Raw genomic sequence first — 17,115 nt, forward strand, 5'->3', positions numbered from 1 at the left:
CCATACGACGTGAGATTGATCGCATTTACAAATTTTATATTTTTATTTCCTTCAAAAATAAATCAAGTCTTGTCAATAAATCCTACATACAAGAGGGGTATGCAGCTCGTTTGAGAAGCTTATATAGGATAGATGGATTCAGGCAAAGCGTCTGTCAGTGGCAGCACCTCTGTATAATTAACTTGATAAATGAACCTTTGAATATGTAGTCTAAAACATTTCATCAAACTCCATCTTCTCCAGAATCCTAGCGAATGAACATTAATAAGACCAAAATATGTAATCTTTGATAAGACGTATACTATAAGTAGATCGTACGAGTTAACAACTTCCATACTCAGACAAACAGCTTATTGTCATTATATTTAACCAATATTTTCACTTTTTATAGTTGATATTATAAGCAGATTTCTAGGTGTTACATTTAATATGCAAGTATTTCCTTTGAAATACATGATTAATGTTGAAATTCCAAAATAATTTAATAAAAAAAATGTGTGCAACGACTTGTTTGCACAGCCATCATAATCACAATTTATAATTTTTTTATCCGTTAAGTTTTTAAGTAGTTATAATTGGGAATTTTTTAATGTGGGTATGCAAGCTTGGCATTTCTATGAATATTTTTTATTTTTTTATTTTTTATAATTATTATAAGTAGGCCTAATCAAATTCTAAATTTCTGAGGTTAGCCTAATAATATGGAAACATAATAATCGATCACCACTTACCATCTGTTTTGTATATTTACCGTCTTCTGAGTAATAGTATAAGCGTAAATATATGTTTTAAGTGTTATAAGACGTTTCTTTTATTTACTTTCCGTAAATTTAATAACACGTACAATGCTCATCAAGAAGTTATTTAATAATACAGTATAGTTAAATGTGTTTTTATGATTGTTTTTTGATTGATGAAAATCAGTTTTAATTTAATGACTATGAGGTATGATATTCTGGATTTCGGGGAGAGTTTTATATTAGTGAATAATCAAACTGTACATTTCTGAGAGTATTGTTAAATTAAACTTGTGTTCACGATGATCAGTGTTCAAACTTGATACTTCCAAGAGTATTATTTAAGTGTTACTGAGTGTATTATCAAGGTCGATTCGTGTTTTTGATTACGATTGATTAAACTCAAAGTTTCATATTGCACAAGTTTGGATCAAACAAACCAGACCACTAAAATAACATCATTTAACGCTTCAGTTTATCCTTACTCTTCCTTTATACGCATTTTGTGCAAGTTTTCATTTTGACCTATTTATACTTTTGATCTAGAGCATAACAGTATACAATATTTTAAGTACCATCAAATTGATATGACCCCTAGCCTTAAATTCTTATACAGCATGGATACAAATAGGATATAACTAAGCTCTTAATTCAATCTATAGAGCATTAATTAAATTAACATCATATCTTATATGATAAGTATTTGCTTTAAGTGGAGATATTTCTCCACTACAAAGAGCATTCCACGCCCTAGGGACCAATAATGTATTTTTATGGTTTACTTATAGATTAAAGTGGTCCAGTTTTCTCCATGCTCATACCAATAATTGATAAATAGGCTTTATTCGAATCTGGGCCTTTTCAGACGGTTCAGGTGCCATGCAGATAAAAGTAATATGATTATGTTTAATTGAATCTTAAATCATTTAAATAATTTTATTTTAACATTAGTTGTACCTTAAATAACGTTAGTTGTAATAATTCTGTCAGTTTTTCTATAGGTGATTCCAATAGTTATTTGTGAAACTAGTGAGCATAAAGGCCTTTTACACTCGTGTTAAACATTATATTTTCCTACAGTCACTATAAAGCATATAAATAATTAGTCTTTCAAACACTATACAACACGTTTTTAGGTTAGGTTAAACCCAAGCCATGAACGGAATGGGAAATACTGCACCAGCCGATTGTAGTCGTATTATCTTTAAGTGTTACTTATTTTCAAGAATATATGTATAAACAGTAATAATCAGTATAAACACATAATAAACAAGTAGATCGTTCTTCGAAATATGCCAATATAGTAGTAAGGCTCGTGCCTTAAATTTTCTACTCGTGTCATTAACACTATCTACGCGAGTTGCGTACACTACTTTACCTACAACGGCGTTTTAATTACTAAAAATCACTACTCATAACTTCTAAGAGAGGTTATGTTTTTGTTTGTAACCTCTCATTGCCACTGACAGTGATTCAACGAAACATTGTATCAATACTAATTGCACCAATCAACAATTAAATTGGTTTGAACAGCTGATTAGTTGAATTTCGAATCATTACAATTTTGCTTCTCCTCTCACAATCCTTGAACCTCATTGGTCCGTTACCCGTGTTGTTATGAGTAAAACTATGCTGTTATGAAAGTAAACAATGCCGTTATGAGATACTTTTTAATTCTAAGAACGTACTGAAACGGCTACTTTAAAAAACGGTCGTAGGTAAAAACATTTTCTGACAGTTTTGTAACTTTCTTACTTACGCGCCAAGAAGAAAACAGTTCTTATGCTCGTTCATACTTCTTTCTTGATTTTTCAGGTAACAGGTATAATAACACATTTTTAAGTTTCTGCTATTTTCTTGCCTACCATTATATTCACAATCATTTTCACCGAGTTCATTATTTTTAGACAATTTAGGCCCACTTATAATTCATCTTTCAAATACTACACTTCAGGTTATGTTCAAACCAAGAGTTGGACGAACATATAAACTATAAACACGAAATGAGGTTAAATCTTAGTTATAATAGTCAATCAGCTGATTATAGTATTATTATCTTTAAGTTTTGCCAACCTATTTCCAAACGTACACGGATTACATGCATAATAAAACCACACTGTTTTGTGTTGTTTGGTTGGAATCCTGATGTGCACCAAAGTACAAACCGTGCGACAAAGTAAAAAATGCTGCAATTAGCAGTTTTCTGTACTATAAACAGTGCAAGGAAGCCATCTTTGTCGGATGACTGTAGGAAAATATATTTTAGATGCATACAGAGTCATATGCTTGAAAAGGTATTTACAGAAATAAACGAGGTATACATGTTGAGTTACTTCGATCCCATGGCGTGAGTTTGTAAATCCATTTTGTTTAACCTAGGATCACTTTTCGCTACAACAGTAAAACTAATGAACCTTTTAATTGTATACAACTGAGATAATCATATAGACTAACCTTGATTCCTAATTGAAGATAAAATTGTCAGGTCTCTTTCAACCACCACCTGTAAAAAGGTAAACAATAAATTATATTCCACCAGTTTTAAGGTTAGATTTTGGCAATAGCAGTATTCTATGACCCTTTTTTAAACTACGGTAAATGTTTTAAACTATTTACTTTTGAGTATGACGATGGAAACAATAATCAAAAGAACATGTTTGACAACCTGACAACATAAATTTAGTTAGATATATTAAAATATATTTTGTTAATGTGAAGAAATTATTTTTACATTAGTTTGGTTTCACATGGATGTAGGTAGGTGTCATATCTAGATATTTAGAAGTCAGATCCCGAAACAGTCACTTGGCTATCGGATAACACAAACAATTATTAGTCTTGTAAACGATTTACCATTGAGATTATCACCAGGTGAGATTATTACAGACTTCGGCAATAGACATTTTGAATTATATATTGTTGGTAGCTATAAAAGTCTGTTATAAGATGAGCTGCAAAAATTGGTTAACTTGGAACAATGATTTGCAAATTTAACAACGCTTAGCGTATATAAATCACATACAATTAAGTACGCTTTATTTAGCCTATTTCATAAACTAACATATTGAAACCCACCTTCAAGACGACCTAAGTGATATCTGTATGTACATTAAACTTGTGATGAAGTCACGACTGAGAGTCCCAATAACAATGAATAAACATCCGAAAGTAACGATTGCATTGTATTGCCTTATTGTATAAGCATCAAAAATGTTCAAAGCAAGTTCTCATATTTCTACCAATCGGGAATTCTGTTATAGAAGAGTAAACAAGCAAATCAACAGAAGCGCTGCTCAGTTTGTGTATAACAAGGCGAGCTCTGTAACAAGCCTGGAATGAGAGAGCGCTTGTTAGCTGGCGCCATAAGGTCCATTGTAGCATATAACGTTACCTAGTTTTCCGGAAAACCCGACCTTACAGCATCCTCTTTCATAACTGCTTGAATGTTTTCCGAGTGGTAACTTACAAACTATTCCACGGTGCAAAATGAGCAACTCAACTGCGATTTTCAAAACTTTGTCGGCCGAAGGTAGACTAAAGCGCTAACGCAATACTAGCTGGAAAAATAAAACGGAATTTTATTTTAAATGTATCTCTGTGTAATTTGCAATCTTTATTCTCTGGTTGATTATTTAACCAAATCTTTCCAAGGGTATAACAAAATTTATTATTTATAAGTTTAAGGAGCTACAATGAATTTGACTGATTGTTTTACTGGTTGAAATTAGAATTATGACCTTTATTCATTACAACTAATAGCCATAGTTTAATTTTGAAATCTACCAATAAATTTAAATATACATTATTTTCAAGATATAATCAACACTAAAGAAATATGACTGATAAGGTTGTGAATGGCCGAGAAGTGAGACTAGTCTATATAGTAACGTCACCGGAAACCAATCCTTAGAGCCTTGGTTCAGATCCCGCAAATCACCTATAATTGTTCGCCATAGACAATTTCCACCATTTTCCTATTATATGTCAACCCCCTCCCTCTTCCTCAATGGTAGTTCGGAGTTGAAGGTCCACCTACCCTGAAGACATAATAGGAAATGTGACTAAAGACTGCGAGAGTGTTCTCCGTATTTGAAAACTGAGTCCACTAAAAGCTATATAGTAAAATTTTTGATAGTCATATACAATGATTTGTGCTAACACACCAGTGCGCTTATTATAATGCCATGTTGAGGAAAGGATGAACGTTACAGTTTAATGAGATTACAGCTTTGCTGCCGACTGTGATCGGCTAGTCTAGTTAATCAAAACTATTATTTTTTTAGGATCAAAATGGCTACCTTCTGATATTGATTATTATATATATATTGTATATATATAATATATATATTAAATATTAAATATTAATATTAATAATATATTATATATTATATATATATTATATATATTATATATTATTATATATATATTATATATTAATAAATATATAATATATATATTGTTGTATATATATATACTCAATGCTTCCGATTACCACCCGAGCACTGAGCACTACATCCACTCAGCTACCCAGCTAGCTCTACACAGGATTTGTAGTTTAGTCAACAAAGACAGAGTCAAATGTATAAACTATTAAGCAATTGTTAAAACCGTACAAACTATAATATATCATTATAATACCCCCCGCCGCAGCAAACCTGTAGACTAAGCGAATTTCCATTTGACTGATTGGATTTACACAGAAATGTCTACTTAAAAATATAACATTTATTCCCTATTTAAATAGAATTAGTTTAACAAGTACTTAGGTTTGCTGCATCAGGGAGGGTAAAACTGTGTTTTTTTTGTGTTAATAGTTAGTAAGAAATAAAAACATTTTCCAAATTTGATCAAAATATGTTCATAAACAAGCAAACTACAACAGTTCACTTATTCTCCATAAGAATAACATGGGAATTTTAAATTTACAATTTTTTGGAATTTTCTCCATAACCATTAGGCGCATAATAACGCTTCAATATACTAAATTATTTGTTTTTTTAAGCTCTACAAAATGGTTTGGAAAGAAATTGCTAAATTGTATGTTCTTTGGGTCAAAAATGGGAAAAACCTATTATTGTGGAGTGTTTGAGTAAATTAATAAAAAATTAAGAGGGAAAAAAATAAAAGTCATGTTTTCAAGAAGAACAGATAGGAATATTTATTTTTACAATATTATTAATCATTTTTATGGTCCCGCGTCCAGGTCTTACCATGAGTACTACGGTAATAGCTTATTCCCTATATGGGAAATTCGCTAAAATTCAATTCAAAAAGCAGTGGAAGTTTTAACAATAACGATCTACTTTATTTCGACAAATAAAAAACTCCATTCTAATACGAGATGGCAATAAATCACGTAACAATAAAGAAGCAACAGCGCAGTGCAACAGTTAGAAATGGCAGATAGTGGCCTGCCAAAGATTGCTGTTTCTATGTTGGCAACACTGAACACTGAACGTGTATGACTTTTCTTCTTTGAGATTCCTATTGCGAAAATACGATTACAATAAAGCTTATATCAATTTGATATTACCAGCCCTGGGTTTTTAACTCACGTTTTTAATTTTTTATAAGTTTAACTATTAGACAATGCAACTAATTATTTTGAAAATATAAAGAGTTTATTTCTTAGAAGATCCTGTCATATTGCATTCATATCTTTTTGTTTTTTTAAATTGCAAACTATGTTTTTCCGTTTTGTACTTTGCAGTTCTAGTCAAGTGCTAATGAAATTATTCTTATAGTCAAGAGTTTCTAAGCTTATTTAAGAAACATATTTTGCTTAGGTACACCAAAACAGTCCAACTCCGAAGGTTCAGTCTCGGCACATAGCATGTGGACGGACAACAACAATGTGAGGCTTTAGGGTTCTTTATAGCTACATGTTTAATTGGTTAGGGGTTCTTGTCTATGTTAACTATCTTTATATATAATTCTGTAAGGCAAAATCTTTACCAGAAAGTTTTGGACGTCTGGTAAGTCGCAGAAAAGTGGGAGGGGTCTTAAATTAAAGGTCTTGACCCCAGGGAAAAATAGCAGAATTTCCATAAAGTTACCAGAAAACGAGATATAACGTAAAATGTTCTCCATAAGAATAGCATTAGAAGCCATTTTCTCCTAATTTTTGTTTACTTCATACAGCTGATCGTGATTTATCATCAAGCCAGTACGCAATGTTAACATTTGGATTATACTTATTTGCCAGTAAGTTCAGCAATGTACTATATAAAACCAGGGATAACGTTACCTATAATAATTAAGACTTTTTAGTTACGTTATATAGAAAATGGAAATATATTATTTTACTGTGAAACTTTTCAAACTTGTGTTTAACAAGAAATAACCACATTGAATAAATAATTAACGAGCTACCTTAATAAACCAGTATTTATTCACAACCAATTATATGTTTGCTGACTTTATAGTGTGGCCTTGCTTTAGCAGAGTTAAATCTATGTAGTGATTCGAATGATTTATTGAAAATAACATCAACAAAGACAAACAACAAACTGTTTTTTTACACAAAAGATATGGCATATATATAGGTGTACCATATTCTGATAATTTGTACCATAATGTTACAATAGTTTGACACTCATACCATCATGTAACCACAATTTCTGTTTAGGTTGGCAATATGCAAAATCAGGCGATATTTCTAATAAAACAGCTCATGGCTATTTCCCGTGACGTCATATCACGCCACCATCACACCACCTTTCCGAACAAGCCTAAATCCCCTCTCCTCACGTCAGTCCACACCATGTATTAGTCCCGTCAACACCGTATACCCTTTGCGGCCCTCTGAGCCCTTTTAAAATGTAACAAGTGTATTTATTACAACGCCCCATCCCTGACCCCAAAACGTACAGTACGATGACGACGTACCGTACAACTGGCGACGAGGAACACGGAATATTATCGCGTTTTAAAACTTAAATTCGCGAACAAAGTGACAGTGCAAGTGAACAAAGTTACAGTGCAAGTGAACAAAGTGACAAGTGAACGTGAAGAAACGGTCGACGAACGTCAAACAACCGCGAATATTGACTCAGACTCATATTCTTGGCGGAAACGTTTTCGTGAGTGTAGAAAGGTACACCTAACATAACGTTATTCTTTGTTTTATGGACGTAATATTAGACTACGGACAGTTAAATAAGTGTAAAAAAGGCACTTATGCCGTTGACTGAAAGTTATTTCGAACAATTCGGAAAGTTAGCGGAAACGTATTTTTCAACAAACATGGCAACAATTGGTAATATCGGTCCTTTTGACAGCGCCGAAGAAACTTGGCAATCGTATACAGAGCGATTTGAACTTTTTGTAGACTGCAACGGGATTAATGCCACAAAGAAAGCGAGCACACTACTAACGGTAATGGGAGTCAGGACGTATAAATTGTTAAAGGACTTAATCACACCGGATAAACCTTCGTCCAAGACGTACGAGGAAATTGTAGACACGGTCGGTAAACATTTACACCCGAAACCGTCGTTTATTACAGAACGTTTTAAATTCAGCCGCAGACATCAGTTAGAACACGAAACAGTGAGTGATTATATCGTACAACTTAAGCAGCTATCGCAACATTGTGAGTTTGGGGACAAGCTTCCAGACCATCTACGCGACAGACTGGTATCAGGCCTCAAGAACCACCACATCCAGAGACGACTGCTGGGGGAGACTAACCTTACCTACGACAAGGCAGTACAGCTGGCAACGTCAATGGAGTTCGCCGAGAAAGGAGCAGCCCAGATGACGCTTAATCCAGGAGGACGACTTCAGCGCCTCAGCCAGACGACAAGGACAGCACCAAGCGGAAGCGGGGGAAAATTCGCAGCCAACAGAGGTTCGGCAACGTCACAGCCCCGGGAGTGCAACTGCTGTGGAAAGAACAATCACAATACTCTGCAATGTCGGTATCGTGAGTACAATTGCAATTTCTGTAAGAAGAAAGGACATCTTGAAAAAGCTTGTAGATCTAAGAGTAGAAGTGTAAATAAGCCCCATTTTAGTAAACAGTATAATGATGTATCTAAGACTAATGGACAGTCTAGGGGAGGAAATAAGTCGTATTTTAATTCAAAGTACAGTAATGCTAATGCTAGGCAACATTATGTAACAGAAAATGTCCCTGAACAAAGTGTAGACGAAGACACGGTATATGACATATCTAACTTATTTCAGGTACAGGGAGTAGAAGTTAGGAAAAAAGTAGAACCAATTAGAGTGCAATTAGAGGTAGAGAGCAAAAAGATCCTATTTGAAATTGATACCGGAGCTTGTGTGTCAGTTATATCTGAAAAAGATTACAAAGTAAAGTTAAGTCACGTAAAGTTACTACCAACAAGCTTAGTTCTTAGTTCGTACACACACGAAAAGATCGTACCTATCGGTAAACTATGTGTAAATGTAAAACATGATGGTATTTGTAAACAATTAGAGCTGTATGTTGTCCCTAACGGTGCAAACCCATTGTTAGGTAGGGATTGGATGAAAGCACTGCAGCTAGTTGTTAGTATCAAAAATAGTAGTAAAGTAAACAATGTTCAATCAGCTGTGGATGACAGCTCAGTTGGTACACCTGTCAGCTGTTCTGCTAGCAGAATGGTCGACACTAGCGCGCCGACTGAGGTGGCCGACACCGCAGTTACCAATGTAAACAAACAAACAAATGTCACAGTACATCAGCAGGGCAAGCAGCTAGTTAAACAGTTGTATGAGGAATTCCCTGATGTTTTTACAGACAAGCTAGGTTGTTTTAAGGGAGAACCAGTCAAACTTAAACTAAAACCTAATGCAACCCCTAAATATCATAAGCCAAGGACCTTACCTTTCACACTTAAAAATAAAGTAGAAGCAGAACTAGCACGTTTAGAAGCTGAGAGTATTATTTCACCAGTAAATTCAAGCCAATGGGCTACCCCTGTAGTACCAGTTTTGAAAACAAATGGTCAGTTAAGATTGTGTGGAGACTATAAAGTAACGCTAAATCCTTTCTTAGAGATAGACAGACACCCTTTACCTAAGATTGAAGAATTGTTCTCCAGTTTGCAAAATGGAGACAGGTTTTCTAAAATAGATTTGTCACAAGCGTATCAACAACTAAGACTAGATGATGAAAGTAAAAAGTTATGTACAATTAGTACCCATAAGGGCTTGTTTGAGTACAATAGATTATGTTATGGCATATCATCTGCTCCTGGTATTTTTCAGCGCACAATGGAGCAAACCTTACAAGGAATACCAGGTGTAGCGGTATTTCTAGATGACATTCTTGTAACAGGACAAAATGACTCTGAACATATTAGTAAATTAAAGTTAGTTTGTAAACGACTACAAGACAATGGTTTCACAGTCAGTAAAAGTAAATGTAAATTTTTCTGTGAAAGTTTAGAGTATCTAGGGTTTGTCATAAGCAAACGAGGGTTGGAAACTTCACAAGACAAGGTCAAAGCCATTGTAAACGCCCCAGAACCAAAAGATGTCACCCAATTAAAAGCATTTTTAGGCTTAGTTAACTACTACGCTCGTTTCATACCTAGAATCTCAACTATACTTACCCCTATGTATATGTTATTGAGGAAAGACACTGAATTTGTATGGAATTTAGCGTGTAAGAAAGCTTTTGAAGAAGTTAAGCAAAAACTAGTATCAGCCCAAGTACTAGCTCATTTTGACCCTAAGTTAAAGTTAACGTTAGCATGTGACGCTAGTGCCTATGGTATAGGTGCAGTTCTAAGTCAAATTCAAACAGATGGTACTGAAAGACCTATTGCATTTACAAGTAGAGTGTTAAATGATACTGAAAAGCAGTATTCACAGATTGACAAAGAAGCTCTTAGTATAGTGTATGGAGTAAAAAAATTCAACCAGTACTTGTATGGTAACCATTTTTTGTTAAAAACAGACCACAAACCGCTTGTAGCTATTTTTGGACCTAAACAAGGTTTACCTGCATTTGCAGCTAGTAGGCTCCAACGCTACGCATTGTTTTTATCAGGTTATCAGTACGACATTTCTTATGTTAAATCCGAATGTAACGGAAATGCTGATGGTCTATCACGTTTACCAGTAAGTAATCCTGTGAACGATGAAATCAATGACAATGACTTAAATGTAAATATTGTAGGTACCTATTTACAGTGTTTAATTGAGAGTGAACTTCCTCTAAGTTATGTAGAAGTAAAACGAGAATCAGCACTAGATCCTATACTAAGTAGAGTAATAGGTTATGTTAGATTTGGATGGCCAAATGACGTAAATGAGAGGGATCCTATGTTAAATCCATTTTTTGTGCGACAGTCACAATTAACTTTTGAACAAGGACTCCTAATGTGGGGTTACAGGATCGTCATCCCAAGCAAGTTTAGAACACATATTTTACAAGAATTACACAATGGCCATGTAGGGATAGTAAGAATGAAGGCGTTGGCAAGATCCTATGTTTGATGGCCAAATATCGATTTAGATATTGAACAAATTGCTGGTAATTGTACATCATGCTTGAAGGAACGTGTAACTCCGCCCAAGTCGATTTTGCACACTTGGAATGTACCAGATAAGGCGTGGTCCCGGATTCATATTGATTTTTTCGGACCTTTTCAATCAAAGTTATTTTTAGTAATTAAAGATGCTTATTCAAAGTGGCCGGAAGTGTTACCCGTTCCATCAACGCAAGCAAAACACACAATATCTCATCTTAGAGAATTGTTTGCTAGATTTGGCTTAGTAGATCACATTGTCAGTGACAATGGACCACCTTTCACAAGTACAGAATTCCAAACATTTTTGCAAAAAAATGGAATCAAACACACATTTTCTCCACCATACAACCCAAAGACTAATGGCTTAGCCGAGAATGCTGTAAGAACAGTAAAACACAAACTTAGAATAGCACTACAAGACACTTCTGATTTGAACTTAGCATTATCAAATTTTTTGTTTACATACAGAAATACAGTACATTCCACAACCAATCAAACACCAGCAGAGTTAATGTTAGGCAGATCTCTGAAATCAAGGTTAGACTTAATTAGACCTAATGTGAAGGATGTCATTAGTAGTAATCAAAAAAGACAAGTTTCAGCTTATGGTGGTGTCACAACTCGTAGATTATTTGTTAATCAACCTGTATTAGCTAAAGATTACAGGGGAAGGGAGAGATGGATAGAGGCTACAGTTATTAAAAAACTGGGTCCTGTAACTTATTTAGTTGAACTAGAATCAGGCGTTCAGTGGAAGCGTCACATAGACCAGTTGATAGCTTTACAGTCCAAGCTAGGGCAGCAGTCAGATTTAGTAGTAGAATTTCCCAAAAACGATCTGACAACGTCGCTTCCAGACAGACAACCGGCAACATTGCAAAATTCGCCAGAGCGCACACTGACAGGGAACAGTAGCGAAGGTATGCGAGCTCTTCCGGGCACAGTCGGGCAGAAAACTCCGATATTGACTAGGTCACCTGACGCAAACCAAAACATTGAAAGAGCGGGGTCATTGGCTTCGCCTCCAAATGTAAACAAATCGCCAAATGTAAACAGAACAGACAGACGCCTACTAGACGCTTTCCTGTACGGGAGCGCAAACCTGTAATAAGATTAGACCTTTAATTGAATACCCGGACATGACTTGTATATAGATTTATTTATTATATATCCTTATCAATGATTTTCAAATGTTTATAATTGAATTGTGTGTACCCTTACTTGTGTTATCAATATTTAATATCATCAAGGTTCAATGTTTAATGCTATTAATGTTTATGATTTTAAGTGTGTATTTCATTTACTTGTGTTTTTAATGTGTGATATTATCTCAATATTTTGACCATTTAAATACATATATATATTTAGAACTGACGATTGATTGATTCTCATTCTCATTTAAATGATTGGCAAACAAAAATAATAATAAATTAATAAGATATTCTGATATTGTTATTTGTGATTGTAAGTTTTCAAGATTATAGTAACCGATAGCATCACAAAACTTAAGAGGGGAGGATTGTACCATATTCTGATAATTTGTACCATAATGTTACAATAGTTTGACACTCATACCATCATGTAACCACAATTTCTGTTTAGGTTGGCAATATGCAAAATCAGGCGATATTTCTAATAAAACAGCTCATGGCTATTTCCCGTGACGTCATATCACGCCACCATCACACCACCTTTCCGAACAAGCCTAAATCCCCTCTCCTCACGTCAGTCCACACCATGTATTAGTCCCGTCAACACCGTATACCCTTTGCGGCCCTCTGAGCCCTTTTAAAATGTAACAAGTGTATTTATTACAACGCCCCATCCCTGACCCCAAAACGTACAGTACGATGACGACGTATCGTACAATAGGGATATCTATTCTGACACATAGATAATATATTTCTTTGTTTGTTTAAATATTAGGATAATTTGTTTTATATTATTGCGCATTTTAGGGACTTATGTCCCTACAAGCCACTAGTCTATATATTATAAAGCTAGGATGGATTTGAACTTTCGAGAAAACCATAAGCTGCACTTATCAACCGCATACTTGAAATGGTCTTGCTGTGAGACTTCCCCAAAAAATATCAGTTTTCCTTTTGATTTTAGGTACCATAGATTTCTATATTGCATCAAGAGTAGAGTATTTTTCCTTGTGACCTGGACATTGATAAAATTGATTTACATAAAGAATAAGTGCTTAGTTAACCAGCAGTTTGCATTGGTCGAGGGAGGGAAGAATCACTAAATCTCTGTGTTCTCTCCCCATGGCGAGGCACGGGCAGAACAACTAGTAAACAATAAAGACTTAGACAATCGCCGTTGTGTGTAAATGAAGTATATTTATATTACTGTAGTATGTATTTACTCACAAAAACCTAACGTGCTATTTTTACCCAAGCTCTACAAGTTGGCAAATGAACAATTTTCGAATAATGAATCACAATAATATACACACTAATCTCAAAGCCGCAGACTGCTGAGGGTACGTATATTTGTTCCTGGATTATTGACACTGCCAAACTATCACGTGAGTAGACATGTCTTTAAGTGTGAACGTGTTTAATGTAAGACTGTAAGGACTGTATAGTAGCTTGAAGATTGTTTTGTCTGTTTGCATTTGAAATTATTGTTTATTGACTGGCTGTCAATGGTACTGGAAAATTTTTAATAGCTATTAACCTTACCTGCGTGATGTAAAAACGCTCTTACGTAACGTGTAACGTACAAGATTTTACCTAACCCGACAATATACAGGTGGTTACGAACAATATTTTTCACTATCCATTTCACTCATCTTCTAACAGTAACGTTCATTTACAAAGAAAAGCTAGGTTAGGAAAATTCTTCAAAACATAACAATAAAATTCAAGCGCACAGCTGATTTCTAGCGTTGAACGTCGTTGGCTGTCCATAGAGGTAACTCAATGTTATTTTACCTAACCCGCCATGTTAAACTTCCCTATCCCAAGCGTGATGTATACAACTTCCTTACTTCTCGAGTGATGTAAAGTATCAAAAACTCACTCGGTGATGTAAAGAAACCCATTTAAATAACATTGAGTGCTTAACTTAAAAAATATAACTCTATGGAGCCAACGACGTTCAACGCTAGAAATCAACTGTGCGCTTGAATGTTATTGTTATGCTTTAAAGTATTTTCCTAACCTAGCTTTTGCAATTTTGTTAGTAAAAGAACGTTACTGATAGAAATGGATAGTGAAAAATATTGTACGTAAACCCATGTATATTGTCGGGTCAGGTAAAATCTTGTACGTTACACGTTACGCAAGAGCGTGTTTACATCACTTAGGTAAATTATGCAACTCGCTTCCGCTCGTTGCACAAAACGCTCTTACTACACTTGTAATGTAAATAGCTATAAATGGGTTTCATTACCTCACCGAGTGAGTTTTTTCAACTTTACATCACTCGAGAAGTAAGAAAGTTGTATACATCACGCTTGGGATAGGAAAGTTTAACATGGCGGGTTAGGTAAAGTAACATAAAACTTGGCCCACATTACAAATGTGTAAAAAAAACTGTTATCTTGTATGGTTTATTCAATCTCCGTAAACTTCAAAATACCATGAAATATTGTATCAGAAATACAGTCGATAAAGTGCAGAAGCGCTGCGCGCCGTAAACACAAATACCAGACAAGATATACGACGCTGGTTACGAGGATCGATCTGGGACTAGCTTTAATGTCAACGTTACCTGCTACCTGCTACCTGCAGACTGTTTAAATATACAGGCTACAGCTTAAAGTCATCGAATAAACAACCCGACTCGGCAAATGTCAGCTACCTACCGATGGTTACTGGTTTCCAATAGAAATCGATGGCTCTTCGTGACTAATTGTATGCCTGACTACAAATGTGTTATGAACTGATGAAATAAAACTGTGGTGAAATTATCAACGAATAATTTTAGATGGGCAATTGCATTCCAACGTTTTCTTCAATATTATGAATTGTTTTGGTCAACATACGCAGTTTAAATGTGCCCGCAATGGATATGGTAGCGACATTCAATTTCAGAAACCTAGTTAACCAGAAGTGTAATTTCATGCCTGGCCTATACAAACATGGACAAGATAGTCAGTAGTTAACTGTGAAAACCAACAGAGAATAAAATATAGTAATTAAATTTTTTAAAGAGGTTGACGGCCTCTTTTAATCTTGCATTTTTGCCCGTCCACATAGACTAAGCGCCCGTGGATCGTTTACAGCAAAGCAAGGAGTGAGCCGGTACAGTACAAAGGTGATCTGTCCAGATAAGTTTTTTGTGGCAGTGGCCAGGATCCGAACCCACGACATCGCTGCCTTGGGCCCGAAGTCCGCGACGCTACCGACTGAGCCAACGACTCACCACTTTGTTCTCACTAAAGACTAAAATTTTGCTAAGGCTATATTAATCTAATGTACAAACTGCATTCTATCGCCAGACTAGTAACATTTCGTCCCAACAAACTAGCCTATCTAAATATTTTAACGTAACTATGTTTTGTCCAATAAACATACACATCATATAGCATAACTAGCTAAATTTGTTGCTAAGCTAGCTACGTTTCGTCTAGTTCTTAAATATTATATTTTATCACTCAACTAGCTACATTTTATTGTGTAACCTACTATTTTTATTTCATCACAAAGCTAGCAATGTTTTATCACATAACTAGCTGACAATAATTCATCACTAAACTAGCTGAATTTTATAACGCAACAACATTTTACTACGAAACTAGCTAAATAATATCACGTATCAAGTTAGGCAAACCACACAGTCAACGAACAGCATTTATTATGAGTATCTTGCGATACATTTGAGGACAGCTGAATTATTCATACAAAAGGTAGGAAAATAATTTTACGCCACACTACATTATTTTGACGAACTTCCCACGCAAGGATTTAGTCCAGAAAACAGCTGTTTGCCGCCAGCTTATTCAAGTCACAGACGTTTTCTGTGTTCAAATGGGGTTTCATTGCGTACTACTGTACTGTAATGAGTTTTACCGGACACCAATCAGCTGATTATACTGTATTTAGGAGGCAATGAATGGTTATAAACAAAAACATAGAGAGGTTACTAGTGATTTTTAGTCCTTTAGTTGGTGGAAATAAATAAGGATTTGTACAGATTTAGTAGTATGGCGTAAACTGTCGTACGTAACTCGTCCAAAATGTGTGTACCGGACTCGTATGGTAATCCCGTACTCGACTTCGTCTCGCACGGGAACGACCACACTCATCCGGTAAACACTTATTTTCAGGACTAGTAACGTAATATACTATTGTTTTGAAAGCCAAATCGTTATAGTCTAAGCTAAGTTTTAAATGGATTGTACGCTATATTACCTTGATCACACCATTCCTTCCGATGTAACACCAAATCTACAATTAACGAACTTTAGTACCAATAAAACTATAATTTACATAATCATTTCCATCGCCTCAATCATTTTACTACATATAGTAAGGGGTAGGAGCTAGCACAGTGTTAAAACTACGTCAACCAATGAAACGTAGATCTCTCGCACGTTCGTCCTAGTTTCCCGCCAACCCACGTAATCTATCTCGACCTGGCACACCGTTCTGACATTTTACGGCGAGGCGGCGACGAAGCAAAGGAAGTTACATTTATAGGCTTAGTTTCAAATATATAGGCCTGAATATTGAGTGTAGGCCCAGGACGACATTGTAGGCCTGTGATTGTAAATAACCCCCACTTTTAATGTGATTGCTGTACTACAATTATCACCAATGTCAGTTAAAAAAAAAAATGTGTACAGCTTTACTTAAGTTGTAGCACCAGCATAAGGGAAACTCAACGTTTTTAAAAAAAAATTTTGGCTTTTATTGGTAAAGTTCAAGTGG

General features: G+C 35.1%; 1 protein-coding gene across 3 annotated transcripts in view; it reads right to left on the bottom strand.

Annotated features, from left to right (window-relative positions):
- The window catches only part of LOC128989814 (teneurin-a-like), an 880,316-nt gene that overhangs the window by 844,847 nt on the left and 18,354 nt on the right, over positions 1 to 17,115 (bottom strand). For all 3 annotated transcript variants that reach the window (XM_054411875.1, XM_054411876.1, XM_054411874.1), the window contains exon 2: positions 3,192 to 3,240. The gene's annotated coding sequence lies outside the window, so the exon portion shown is untranslated. The remainder of the gene's footprint in view (positions 1 to 3,191; positions 3,241 to 17,115) is intronic.

Source organism: Macrosteles quadrilineatus, unplaced genomic scaffold, assembly GCF_028750875.1.
Source record: "Macrosteles quadrilineatus isolate MER2022 unplaced genomic scaffold, UCM_ALF_1.0 Scaffold_3__2_contigs__length_128488019, whole genome shotgun sequence".
NCBI classification, from domain to species: domain Eukaryota; kingdom Metazoa; phylum Arthropoda; class Insecta; order Hemiptera; family Cicadellidae; genus Macrosteles; species Macrosteles quadrilineatus.